General features: G+C 31.4%; 1 protein-coding gene across 1 annotated transcript in view; it reads left to right on the top strand.

The window, feature by feature from the left end:
- Window positions 1-4224: 4224 nt before the first annotated feature.
- The window catches only part of LOC130898489 (uncharacterized), a 32778-nt gene continuing 26372 nt past the window's right edge, over window positions 4225-10630 (top strand). The window contains exon 1 of the mRNA XM_057807833.1: window positions 4225-4299. The gene's annotated coding sequence lies outside the window, so the exon portion shown is untranslated. The remainder of the gene's footprint in view (window positions 4300-10630) is intronic.

Genomic DNA, 10630 nt, shown 5'->3' with positions numbered 1-10630 from the left:
TTTAGCACCAAAATATAACAAAAACTATGTGGAAAAAACTAGGCTTAAGCTTTTGGTACAAATTAAACTATAATGATTTCTTGTGTCTTTATTAATATTATAATTTTTAATTAACATTCCCGCAGGCAAAACTATTAAAATAATACTGCACTTTACATGTTCTGCACTGCCATATAGTACAGATTGGAGATGCCTTATTGCAACAGTTGCAGTATCTTCATGAAGTGATTCTCGCAGATTGATGGCGACTGCATTCTATACGAATTTCTTGGGGTACTGTCAGTTTGTGACGTTTAATAATTGCAGGGCCTGGAGAAGAACCCGCGGAACTACGGTTGCTGCTAGTTGCTGATTCAAGCCTCTTTTTGACTTATGCCGGTGCCAATAGGCCGCGGTATACACTTCTTCGGAATTCTTTTAGACTCAGCGTACTTAGATCCGGACGTGAAGAAAATTGCAGTCATAAATCAAAAAGGCATTGACAACACAACAATTAAGAAAGTGGAAAAAATCTTATGCTACCATTTGTGGGATTTTCTGTTAACAGCATAACTTCCTTTCAGTTGATCAAAATTATCGACAAAATTCATTAAAGCGTTATACTCTATAACTGACCTGGACAGGATACGCAAAAATTTTCGCAAATTTTCTCTTAGGCGAGAAAATAGCAAATAACAAATTTCTTTCCCCAAATTTATGATATTTACGATCGATATCTAAATAACAACGATGGGTGAAAATGTGGTTCGCGAAAAAAGCAACAAATAAGTATTGCGAAAAAATTTTCGTATCTCAACTGAGAACTGAGTTATTATGAATAAACTGAATTATACCCTTTTTAGGATAACACAAAATCGACAAAGAAATTTCGGGTGATAATTCGAACTTAAGCTTTTTAAACAGCCCATTCCCCACATGTCAAAAATTCAGCTAGTTCGGTTCATATTTTACCTCTATTTAAACTGTTTCCGACGTCATCATTCAAAGTTTATTCACCCTGAATTATAGGTTGGTTTTGAAAAAAACTTATATGTTTCTTCATGGATTCATTGTATAAATAATACGTTAGTCTAGAGCGAACATCATCGTATTTAATTTATTTAATATCTTTTCACTAAAATCAAGATCATAATTTCACAAGTTTTTTCTTGTATAAATTAGGTAGAATTTATTTTTTTATCTTTCATTCACACAAACAAAAATCAGATGTTTCTACCGCTTCGAGCGCTCAAATAATTGAATTTGAAACTATTGATGAATTAATGATGATTGAATAATTATGAAAACTATTAGTACAGGCAAATTATACGATTTTGGGTAAAATTTTACATTAAATTGGACGGTGTTGATTTTCTAGATTCTAGAGATGTTTTGGGAATAAAATTACAGGCACGGATTCTCGAAATTTTGGAACTTGAAACTCAAAACTCGAAAACTATTCGAGATAAACTGTCATAACAAATAATGTAGAGCACAAAAATTCTCTACAAAAAAGTATTGCAAGTATTTGTTCCTAACCTCAAAATGTTCACCTTAAAATAGGTTTTTATTCAAAAATATTTTGAATCGCGAATAACTCAAAAACTACGAGGAATTCGAAAAAAAGGGCTGGAACAAAAAATGTACAACACAAAATTCTCTACAGATTGTTCTCAAGCATTTTTCACAAATTTTTCACCGTAAAATGGGTTCACGTACTCAAAAACATTTTAAATTATGGATAACTCGAAAATTATGAGGATTTCGACAGAAACTGCCAGGACAAATATGTGGAGCACAACATTCTGTACAAAAAAGATTTCAATTTTTTCCTAGCCTCGAAATTTCCATTATAAAATGGGTTTAAACGCTGAAAAAATATTTTGAATCGCAAATAACTCGAAAACTACGTAGAATTCGAAACTTGTTATCCTAATAACCCAATATTATGTAAAAGAACCTATTATCAAAGGCAAAACTACACACTGAACTAAAGTACAACACTGAAACACGATGATCCATTATGACCTTTCTTTTTTGATATTACTACACTTTCAGTAATAAAATAACTAAATGCTTGCCTGGACTCGGAAACTTGACCTACATTCAATATAATAACTAGATATTCGAGCAACAATTGATTTTTCGAGAGGAAAGAGAGGCTTCACAAATTAGTATGCACTTGCTTACAACTGGATGTTCCTCACAAAAATTGTACAAGGCCACATCACACTACTAACTATTTTTTATATTCTTATATTATCCTCACCTCTTTTAGATTATTTTCTCCACAATTTCGGCACTAGTTTCAGTCAAAAATCCTGCTTATTTATGTTAAAAACACTATTCAGACATTAAAGTAATGCAGTACAGCATCTGTTTACTTCTAAACAAGTCGCGTGGTTGTCGATGATCATGTGGTAAGATTACTCAAAGGGAAAGAGACGAGAAGAAAGCTTTAGTTCTCTTAAACTATATCAGAATATGTCACGACTCGCAATCGATTCTGTGTAACGTGCTTTCACAAATACAACTTGAAAATTTCGAATGAACTAACATTTTCAAAATTGTAAGAAAAAGGATACATCATCGTGAGAATGTTTTTGTATAAACTTAAAGCTGAGATTCAAGCTTCAAAATGAGTATCTAGATTTAGTGAATGAGAAACTATTAAGAAGTCTGTGAATATAGAAATAATAATCAAACTAGAACGAAGATATTAATATTAATAATAAAACTAACGACAAATCTTTCGTTGGGTTTGCTTGTTTATATGGCGAATGATGAATTATATCCATTGAAACTTCAAGTGTTTATGTGGCCAAAATTCCTTTTCTTCTCGCAAGATTTTCGAAAAATTCTCAAGTCGATAATTATGCTAGCTTGCCCGAGTAGAAAATGGAGATCTTAACCATCATAATACATTTTGATTTTTTAAAAACGAAGTAGTTTTCCAAGAGTTAGAGCAGTTTCCATGTGCGGATGCTTCGGCTTTCTGCGTTGAGGGAGGTTTACTCAGAAATAGTGGCTCCAGCGAAAAAATGACTAAAAACTTTTTTTGTAGAAAATTTTGGGTTTTCTTCTTAGTTTTCGAGTTATTCGCATTTCAATTTTTTTTTATTTACAAGTTACAAAATTTGGAAAAACCAGTGCCCGTCATTTTGTTAAGAGTTCCTAGGCTTATTCAGTATCAAGCGCCCAATTTAATTTCGGGCTTAATCCCATTTTAACTGTACTATATAGAATGTATTTTCTATAGTTTTCTAGTTTTTTAGATGAAAAATTTGGATAACTAGAAACATATTCTAAACCACAATTAGTAATTTTAATTTTGTTTTGACGCAAATTTGTGGAAATAAATACGTAGGTCCCCTTTTATATAAATTAAATACAAACTATTAAAGGAACGTATAGGGTGAAATAAAAATTTTAACAATGTTTTAATGCCTTTATTTTTATATGAAAATTATTGGTACACACAATAAAAATTGTTTTACGTCATAGACTGGTAATAGGTCTCTTTTGACCAGTTACATACTATAAGTTCTATATTGGACGAGAAAGTGTTAAAATTGGAAAACGATTTTGCCCGATTATGTACAGTTCTATATTTCTTTGTCTGTTTTTAAAGACTCAAAAGTAACACTGGTACACAGTTTGTTGGGTTGTACCATATTTTCCTAACTGATTGCTTGAATAAACAAAAAGCTTTTGTTGTTTTGGCAAAAAAGGGCCCCTCACCTAAATTCCTTAAAACCATTATCAGCATATTTTTTGCTTCTGTCGTTTATCTATCTATTGCACATTGTTTGTGTATAATTGTCAATGTCGGTGTATTGCGAAGACCTAGTTCAGTACGAGGCAGAACTACCACAGCTAGATATGACTGCTTTCTTACTTCTAGTGATTTAAGAAACGGAACGTTCACGGCAGCTTCACTTCTAAATCATCTACAAGAAGTGAGAAATATAAACGTAAGGGAGTAGATAATTCAGAGTCGACTTCATGCTTTTCGAACTAGTGCTAATGGACCGCAGCTACTATGTGAACACTGGATGTTAGGTTGAATTTTGCACGATTGCTTGGATGGATGGATTGGAGTCACATACTGTCTTCCGATGAATCGCGATTCTGTCTTATGGGCTCAGATAGACGTGTAAGAGTGTGGTGACGACAAGGCGAGAAATATGCTTAAGCATGTATTACCGAGCGACTTCCATTTGGTGAAGAGTCAGTTATGGTTATCTTTTCATTCATATTGTTGTCCAAAAATCCTCTCAAGACAGTTGGGAATGAGTTCCAAGCTCTAAGCTTCGCATGGTAAGTGTTTCTATAAAATTAATATCGCCCAGCAGCTTTCCCATTTTTGCCTCAATTATTATATATTTGTTTATATAGGGTTGAGTTTCCTGGTGAAAACCAAGGTATGATATTTTGAAATGTAAAGAGGAAGTGGATTTGAACCACTCATCAATTGTAACTACATCAGAGTGCTCACTATAGTGATATATAATCCGCATATTCAACATACCCAGAAAAATTTTGGAACCAAAAATGATGACAGTAAAAGCTCAATGTCATCTGATGGGGAATAGTAAACTATGTTTATTGAGGTAAAAATGAAGATTTTGGTACACATATTTTTTTCGATTTCTGTATACGGTGTTGTCAATAAGATGCTATATATAATCATTGAAAATGTATGTATTCCATATTTTGACAATTCACTTTACATCTATTCCAAATTTTACGTTCACATTGTATATGTAATAATAATTTTGTAATAATAATTGTGCATAATGATTCATAATGTATGTTATTCATCTGCTGTGTAAACTGCAAATTATATCTCAAGTGCGGAGTGCAGTCCTGTTACATGCTCGGCTTTGTCGTTATCAACCCTGATAAAGTACTCTCTGCATATATATGTTTTGATTTACTATTTTTCTCCGATAAATAGACTTTAGTAGAAATGCGAGTGACTTTGGTCGTAGAGAGAATATAGTTTCTAATACTCGTCTTCATTTTTTCGTTTTTTCTGACGTTCTAACTTCGTTACAGAATGAATTGTGGAATTTCTTACTGCATATTCATTATCAATATTATTTTCATTATTTCTTTGTTTTTTGTTAAACTACTGGGCAAAGTATAGTTATATAAATAATCTCACTAACTTTACAGTATGAAACAGACAAATGGAATAAATAAATGTGGGCGTATTGGGAAAACGCTTGGATTTGTGCGTTTAAATTAAATGCGCGTTCTTATTTTAAATGCAACCCTCTGTATATTATTTATTATATGAATTCTAGACAAAACTTTTCTTAGCTTAGCAAAAACTACAATACTCGCTAAAATAGCTGAATTGACAAACAAATGAATGACAAATGGAATAAAACTTGTCATCATATTTTACGATCATACCTTGTATTATTTATGCAGATTTGTTAAGGCGAAATAATAAACGATTTGTATTAAAGACATTTTGTGCTTCATCGACCGATTTCCGATTACATTTCCTATCACATGACATCCTGCCTATTTTTAAAAAAAAAGCGCATTTAAAAAGACAAATCGACGACTCCAAACGTTTTTCCCAACACACCCATATTATTTATTAACAAGTTTATACATCTGGCTGTTTTTCACTGTAGAATAAATCATTATTTTCCAATGTTCTAAAATAACCGGTGAATCCCCCGGTATACAACGTAACTATATAATTATGATTATTAGCCTATTCCACTGGTTATAAAATAATAATAATAATCTACTAAATGACGCAATTCGTGAGACTGACGTAATAGTTGAAAAAAAAAATTCAAATGTAGCAAAATCGTGAAATAAAAAATTTGGCGTAAACATTCGAAAATGTTATCGGAAATCGGCCGATGAAGCACAAAATATGTGCAATAAAAATCGTTTACTCATTATATCGCCTTTAAAATAAGTCCCTTCATAAATAATACAAGGTAGGATCAAAAATAGTTATTTATGCAACAAGTGAGTAAAGTAATACGTTTTTTCACGAGTAGGACGGTTTGACAATTCCTACGAGTGGAAAAAACCTACTTTAGAGTTTCATACAAAAATTTTTCCACGTCTGTACGATTAAAAAAATTCGACAAAACTTTTATCAATTTTTATTTTGTAATAGTAATATTAAAAGTACAACTTTGAGCATTATTAATTTGGAGTGAAGAAGAAGTTAAATTACATTGTAATTGGCAACATTTAACGAGTTCAAATAAATAACATCGTCTAGTACTTATCGAATTGTTGGTAGGATCGTAAACATTTACAATGTTGCTTGAAATCGAACTAGTTGTTAAAATTTTCACTACGGAATCTATTTTGTTTTTTATTGAGTCGTCTACGTAACCTTCTGCAACTGTGTTGGATTTCCACCCACCGTGCTTCTATAGTTGCATTATATCACCACTGGAATCCACTAATAGAGACGAAATGTATGCACAGTGTAGTTTTTTGATTGGGTAAATTCAAATATGTTGCGATAAGAGAGGGAATTTTTGAAAAGGTATTGATACTTACAACTTGTGTTTTGCATTTTCCATTTCTATACTGTAAAAAGAAATGATCTATTTTGACATTTGTGGGTCGTTGGTTTTTATATTTTTTATAAATGTCTACCAAGTTTAATCTATTGTCAGATATTTCATCAATAACAGTAAATCGACGTTGAACATGAGTTTTTGTATCAGGCACTGTGAGAAAGTATTCGTTAAAAGGTAATCAAATCATTATAAATTGGACGGCATCGCCATTATTTAGACAGATTCACTTAATTGTAGTCCTCCTATTATACCTCGTTAACTTGCTGCTACAACTGAATATTAAATTATAAAACGTATATAGACGAGTAAAATGTACCTGCCTTTAAGGTAGTTTGGTTTAAACAGGCTACCAAACGTGAACTGAGCCTTTTTTGTACCCCATTTGACTAATAGAACTCCAATAGTCTTTTGCCATCCGTTCATTCAGTTGCTTGTGGTTAAAACCAGATGCTGACAAAATTTGACGCAATGCTTCTAAGCTGTTATAATTGTATTCTGGATAACTTGCTAAGTCTCGCTGTATTCTAATAAACAATCAGAACAGACAGAAATAGAAAGTAATCGAAGAATTTAAATAAATTAATGTTAAGTGTTAGTGATACATGAATTATTATTAGTTAATTAAGTGTAGTGTACAGTATATAAATAAATTAAGAACAAAAGAGACAGTGTTTGACCGTATAAGTAAATAAGAAAAATATTACACTGTTGAATTTATTCGTAATTACAGATTACTTAGAGTATCACTCTATACTTTATGAAGTACGCAATAATATTTTATTTCGAATTTTTAGGAAGAAATTGCTTCATTTTATCAGCTTTTTAGGCACATCAACCGCACAAAATTGGCACAAAGCGTCTTTGAATTTAATAAAGAATGAATTTCTTATTTATTTTAATTTAAATATAGACTGTAAAGATGCTATGCGATTGCTCAGTTCTCAGCAGACATACTAATTCAATAGTAACTGCAAAAAGCAACAAACATGTTTTCAAAATAAAAAAAAATTGTATGTCTATGCTGTTATCAAGAGACACCTGCAATATAATGAAAATATATTTATTATCTTTGTAATATAAAATTAATTCTTTTTTGTATTTTATCATTCTTTTGCTTGGCTTGGCGTTGTTGTTTTACTTAATAAACCGATTTGAATTATTTTTAAAAACGTTATTTCTAATAAGAAATATAAAAGTAGTACTTTTGATATTATATATTTTTTTATTATCTATAACAAACAATGTACTTTAATTGCCGAAAAAAGGTAGCCATCATAATTGTTATTTAAATCAGATACAAATAGTTTACCCGTCAATAAGGTAACAATAGACGGACAAAAAATTGTTATTGAATTCTTGTGGTAAAATCATTATAATTTTTCCTATTTTTTTTTCAACATGCTAACAATATTCAGTTCACAGAATTGCATTTAGATACAGGCAGGCTTCTAAATTCATGAAATTATTAAAACGATTAAAGGTGGTTTATATTTTCGTGGTTCCCTCATTTTTTCCCGCATTCCGCTAAATTTGAGGACATATTTACTGGAAAGGGCCTTTTACTCTGTAAACGTCTTCTATTCTAATAATAATAATTCCGGAAAATGCTAAGCAATCTACCTGGGACCTTTTTACTTCATTGAACATTTATTTTCCTTTCAACATCCAAATAACTTGAAACCAGTCGTATAGAAACCTAATTTTGAAATTAACAATTTGTTTGTTTTTCACATTCTAAACGCCTCTATACAGGTAGCAAAAATTTATGATCAATCACCTCAATTCCTGAGTTCTGAATGGCATAAAAATATTATAGCCATATTAATATTTCGGTTCTTTCCACCATAAGTGTCGGAATATGTTGTAATGTGGTGAAAGGTAAAATCTTCTAACTAACCTCTACCACCAATCGGTTAGTGTCACATAAAACAGTTTTATGTATCATTGAAAGTACTATAGTCCCGAATGGTTAGATTATATACTGAAACACACGTTTGTTGTTAAATATGGTACAACTAACAACTGTTGTAGGTCAAATACAAGTTTACTATGATCTTCTTTAGCTTCAGCTTTGTCCTCCCTTTTACTATCGTAAGCTTCATCTGCTTCTTCTACATTCTCTTCTAGTGATTACATATGCCATAACATATTTTATTTTGCCAACTATAACAAAATATAATTTCAATATATCTCATTATAGCTTTAAGGAATATTACTCCTTAGGAAATAGTGGGAGTCAAAAGGTATAAAAAACCCAAAATGGCCAAATTCCAACGAACTAGCAACACAAGAAACTTGACCATAATTTCTTATTAGTTTGCTAAATTTAAATAGCTAATCTCCGAATCTCTTATTTTTTTCGTCTCTTATTGATTTAAAAATAGATGTTTCTAGTTTTTTGTAACTATAATTATATACTAACGAAACCACATACTACGTCACATCATTTAACGTTTGTCTAAAGCCAGTACCACATAATACGTCCGATGCTTCCAACTTTGGACGCTGGTATGAGTGGACGCATCGTGTGGTCGTAGTGAGCACGTCATTCGACGAATGTTGAGCTCCCAACGTTGGTCATGGAGAGTCGGTTTTTTTCACCCGCATCAAAGGAGTACCCAACATTGAAACGAAGTTGAAGCCAACACTTTTTGTCATCTTACGCGTAAATGCCGAATGTTTTGTATGACAAACTATAGTTATCAGTATCATCTAGTTTAATTTAAAAGAATTTATATCTGTTGTATGCTGTTCATCACTTTTTTGGCACGTTTTCATTTCATTAGGTTAGTTTGGGTGAGGTTGTAGCCTTCGTCAAACTAACCTTGGAAGGTTAATGTTGACACATGGACGCATTGTGTAGTTGCAGCCGTACGTTGATGCAAACGCTGACGTATCGTGTAGTATCGGCTTAATAACATACGAAATTCCTTTGTTGTAATATGTTAACCACAAAAAAACGTAGATGTAATCATTGTTGGTAATTTCTTAATTCAAGAGAAAGATAGTTATAGGAAAAAAATTAAATTCAACTATTCATAATATCTAGGAAAATTTTGGTATCTTTATTGTAAACAATATTAAAATTGTTTTTAACGTTGTATCCGTATATCCAACCTCCAACCTGTATTACGAAATATACAACTTTTTAATGGTTTTTGGTAAATACGTAATAAATTGTTGATTCTTTTGGAAATATACTGGGCCAACACTTTGATTTGATCTATGATCTCTTTCATTTATTTGAAATAATTATTTATTTCCTTGAGATATCTTTATAATGAATACTAAAAATAGAAAAATTCATCAACTCTCAGGTATATAACTCTCATGAAGTACTACACACCCTCGAAACTAAAATAATATTTATATAAAAAAGTGTTTTTTCAAAACCACATGCAATAAAAATCCTCTGGAATAAAGGCTTTAATAAACTGAAAACTCAACTACTGACAACTACACTTTCCCAAAATTTGAAAATGCACTAAATAGTAAAAAATAAGTACAATAGGGGCCGTGGCAGATAAGGTTGGTATGTATAACATCAGAAGTTGTTGATAAAATAGTTTTGGAAAAAGTTTTATTTATTATATACTATTTTTCACTATTCAGTCTTGTTAATCCCAAGAATCAGTTATAATTACATTTATCAAAAGTAATTATAGAAAATGTAGCCGAAATTTGTATTTAATGTTTTATATTAATAGCGCCATCTATTGCAATCTAAATAGATAGTATAATTATTACTATTGCCATCTATTGGTAAAATAATAACCTAGTCAATTGATTGGTTGACAGGAAATTAGGTAAATATTTGGTCTTAGAAAACACAATGGAAAAACTTGGCAATACTACGAAAGAAGCTGCAGCAATGGCTAAGCGCGTATGTAGCAGTGAACGTATAAAATGGGTTTTAACACCTTTATAACGTGCTTTGGAGAAGAACCAAAGTAACATTTATACCTACCAAAAATCCTGTCGAGGATATGGTAACGACATAGTCATCTACGCATGAAGGAGCTTTAAGAATACACTCTGTGACATAGTTCAAAAAGGGCTCAACTACACAAGAATGT

Source organism: Diorhabda carinulata, chromosome 10 (assembly GCF_026250575.1).
Source record: "Diorhabda carinulata isolate Delta chromosome 10, icDioCari1.1, whole genome shotgun sequence".
Lineage (NCBI taxonomy): Eukaryota > Metazoa > Arthropoda > Insecta > Coleoptera > Chrysomelidae > Diorhabda > Diorhabda carinulata.
The sequence above is the reverse complement of the archived record's forward strand: the minus strand, read 5'-3'. Positions and strand labels throughout refer to the sequence as shown.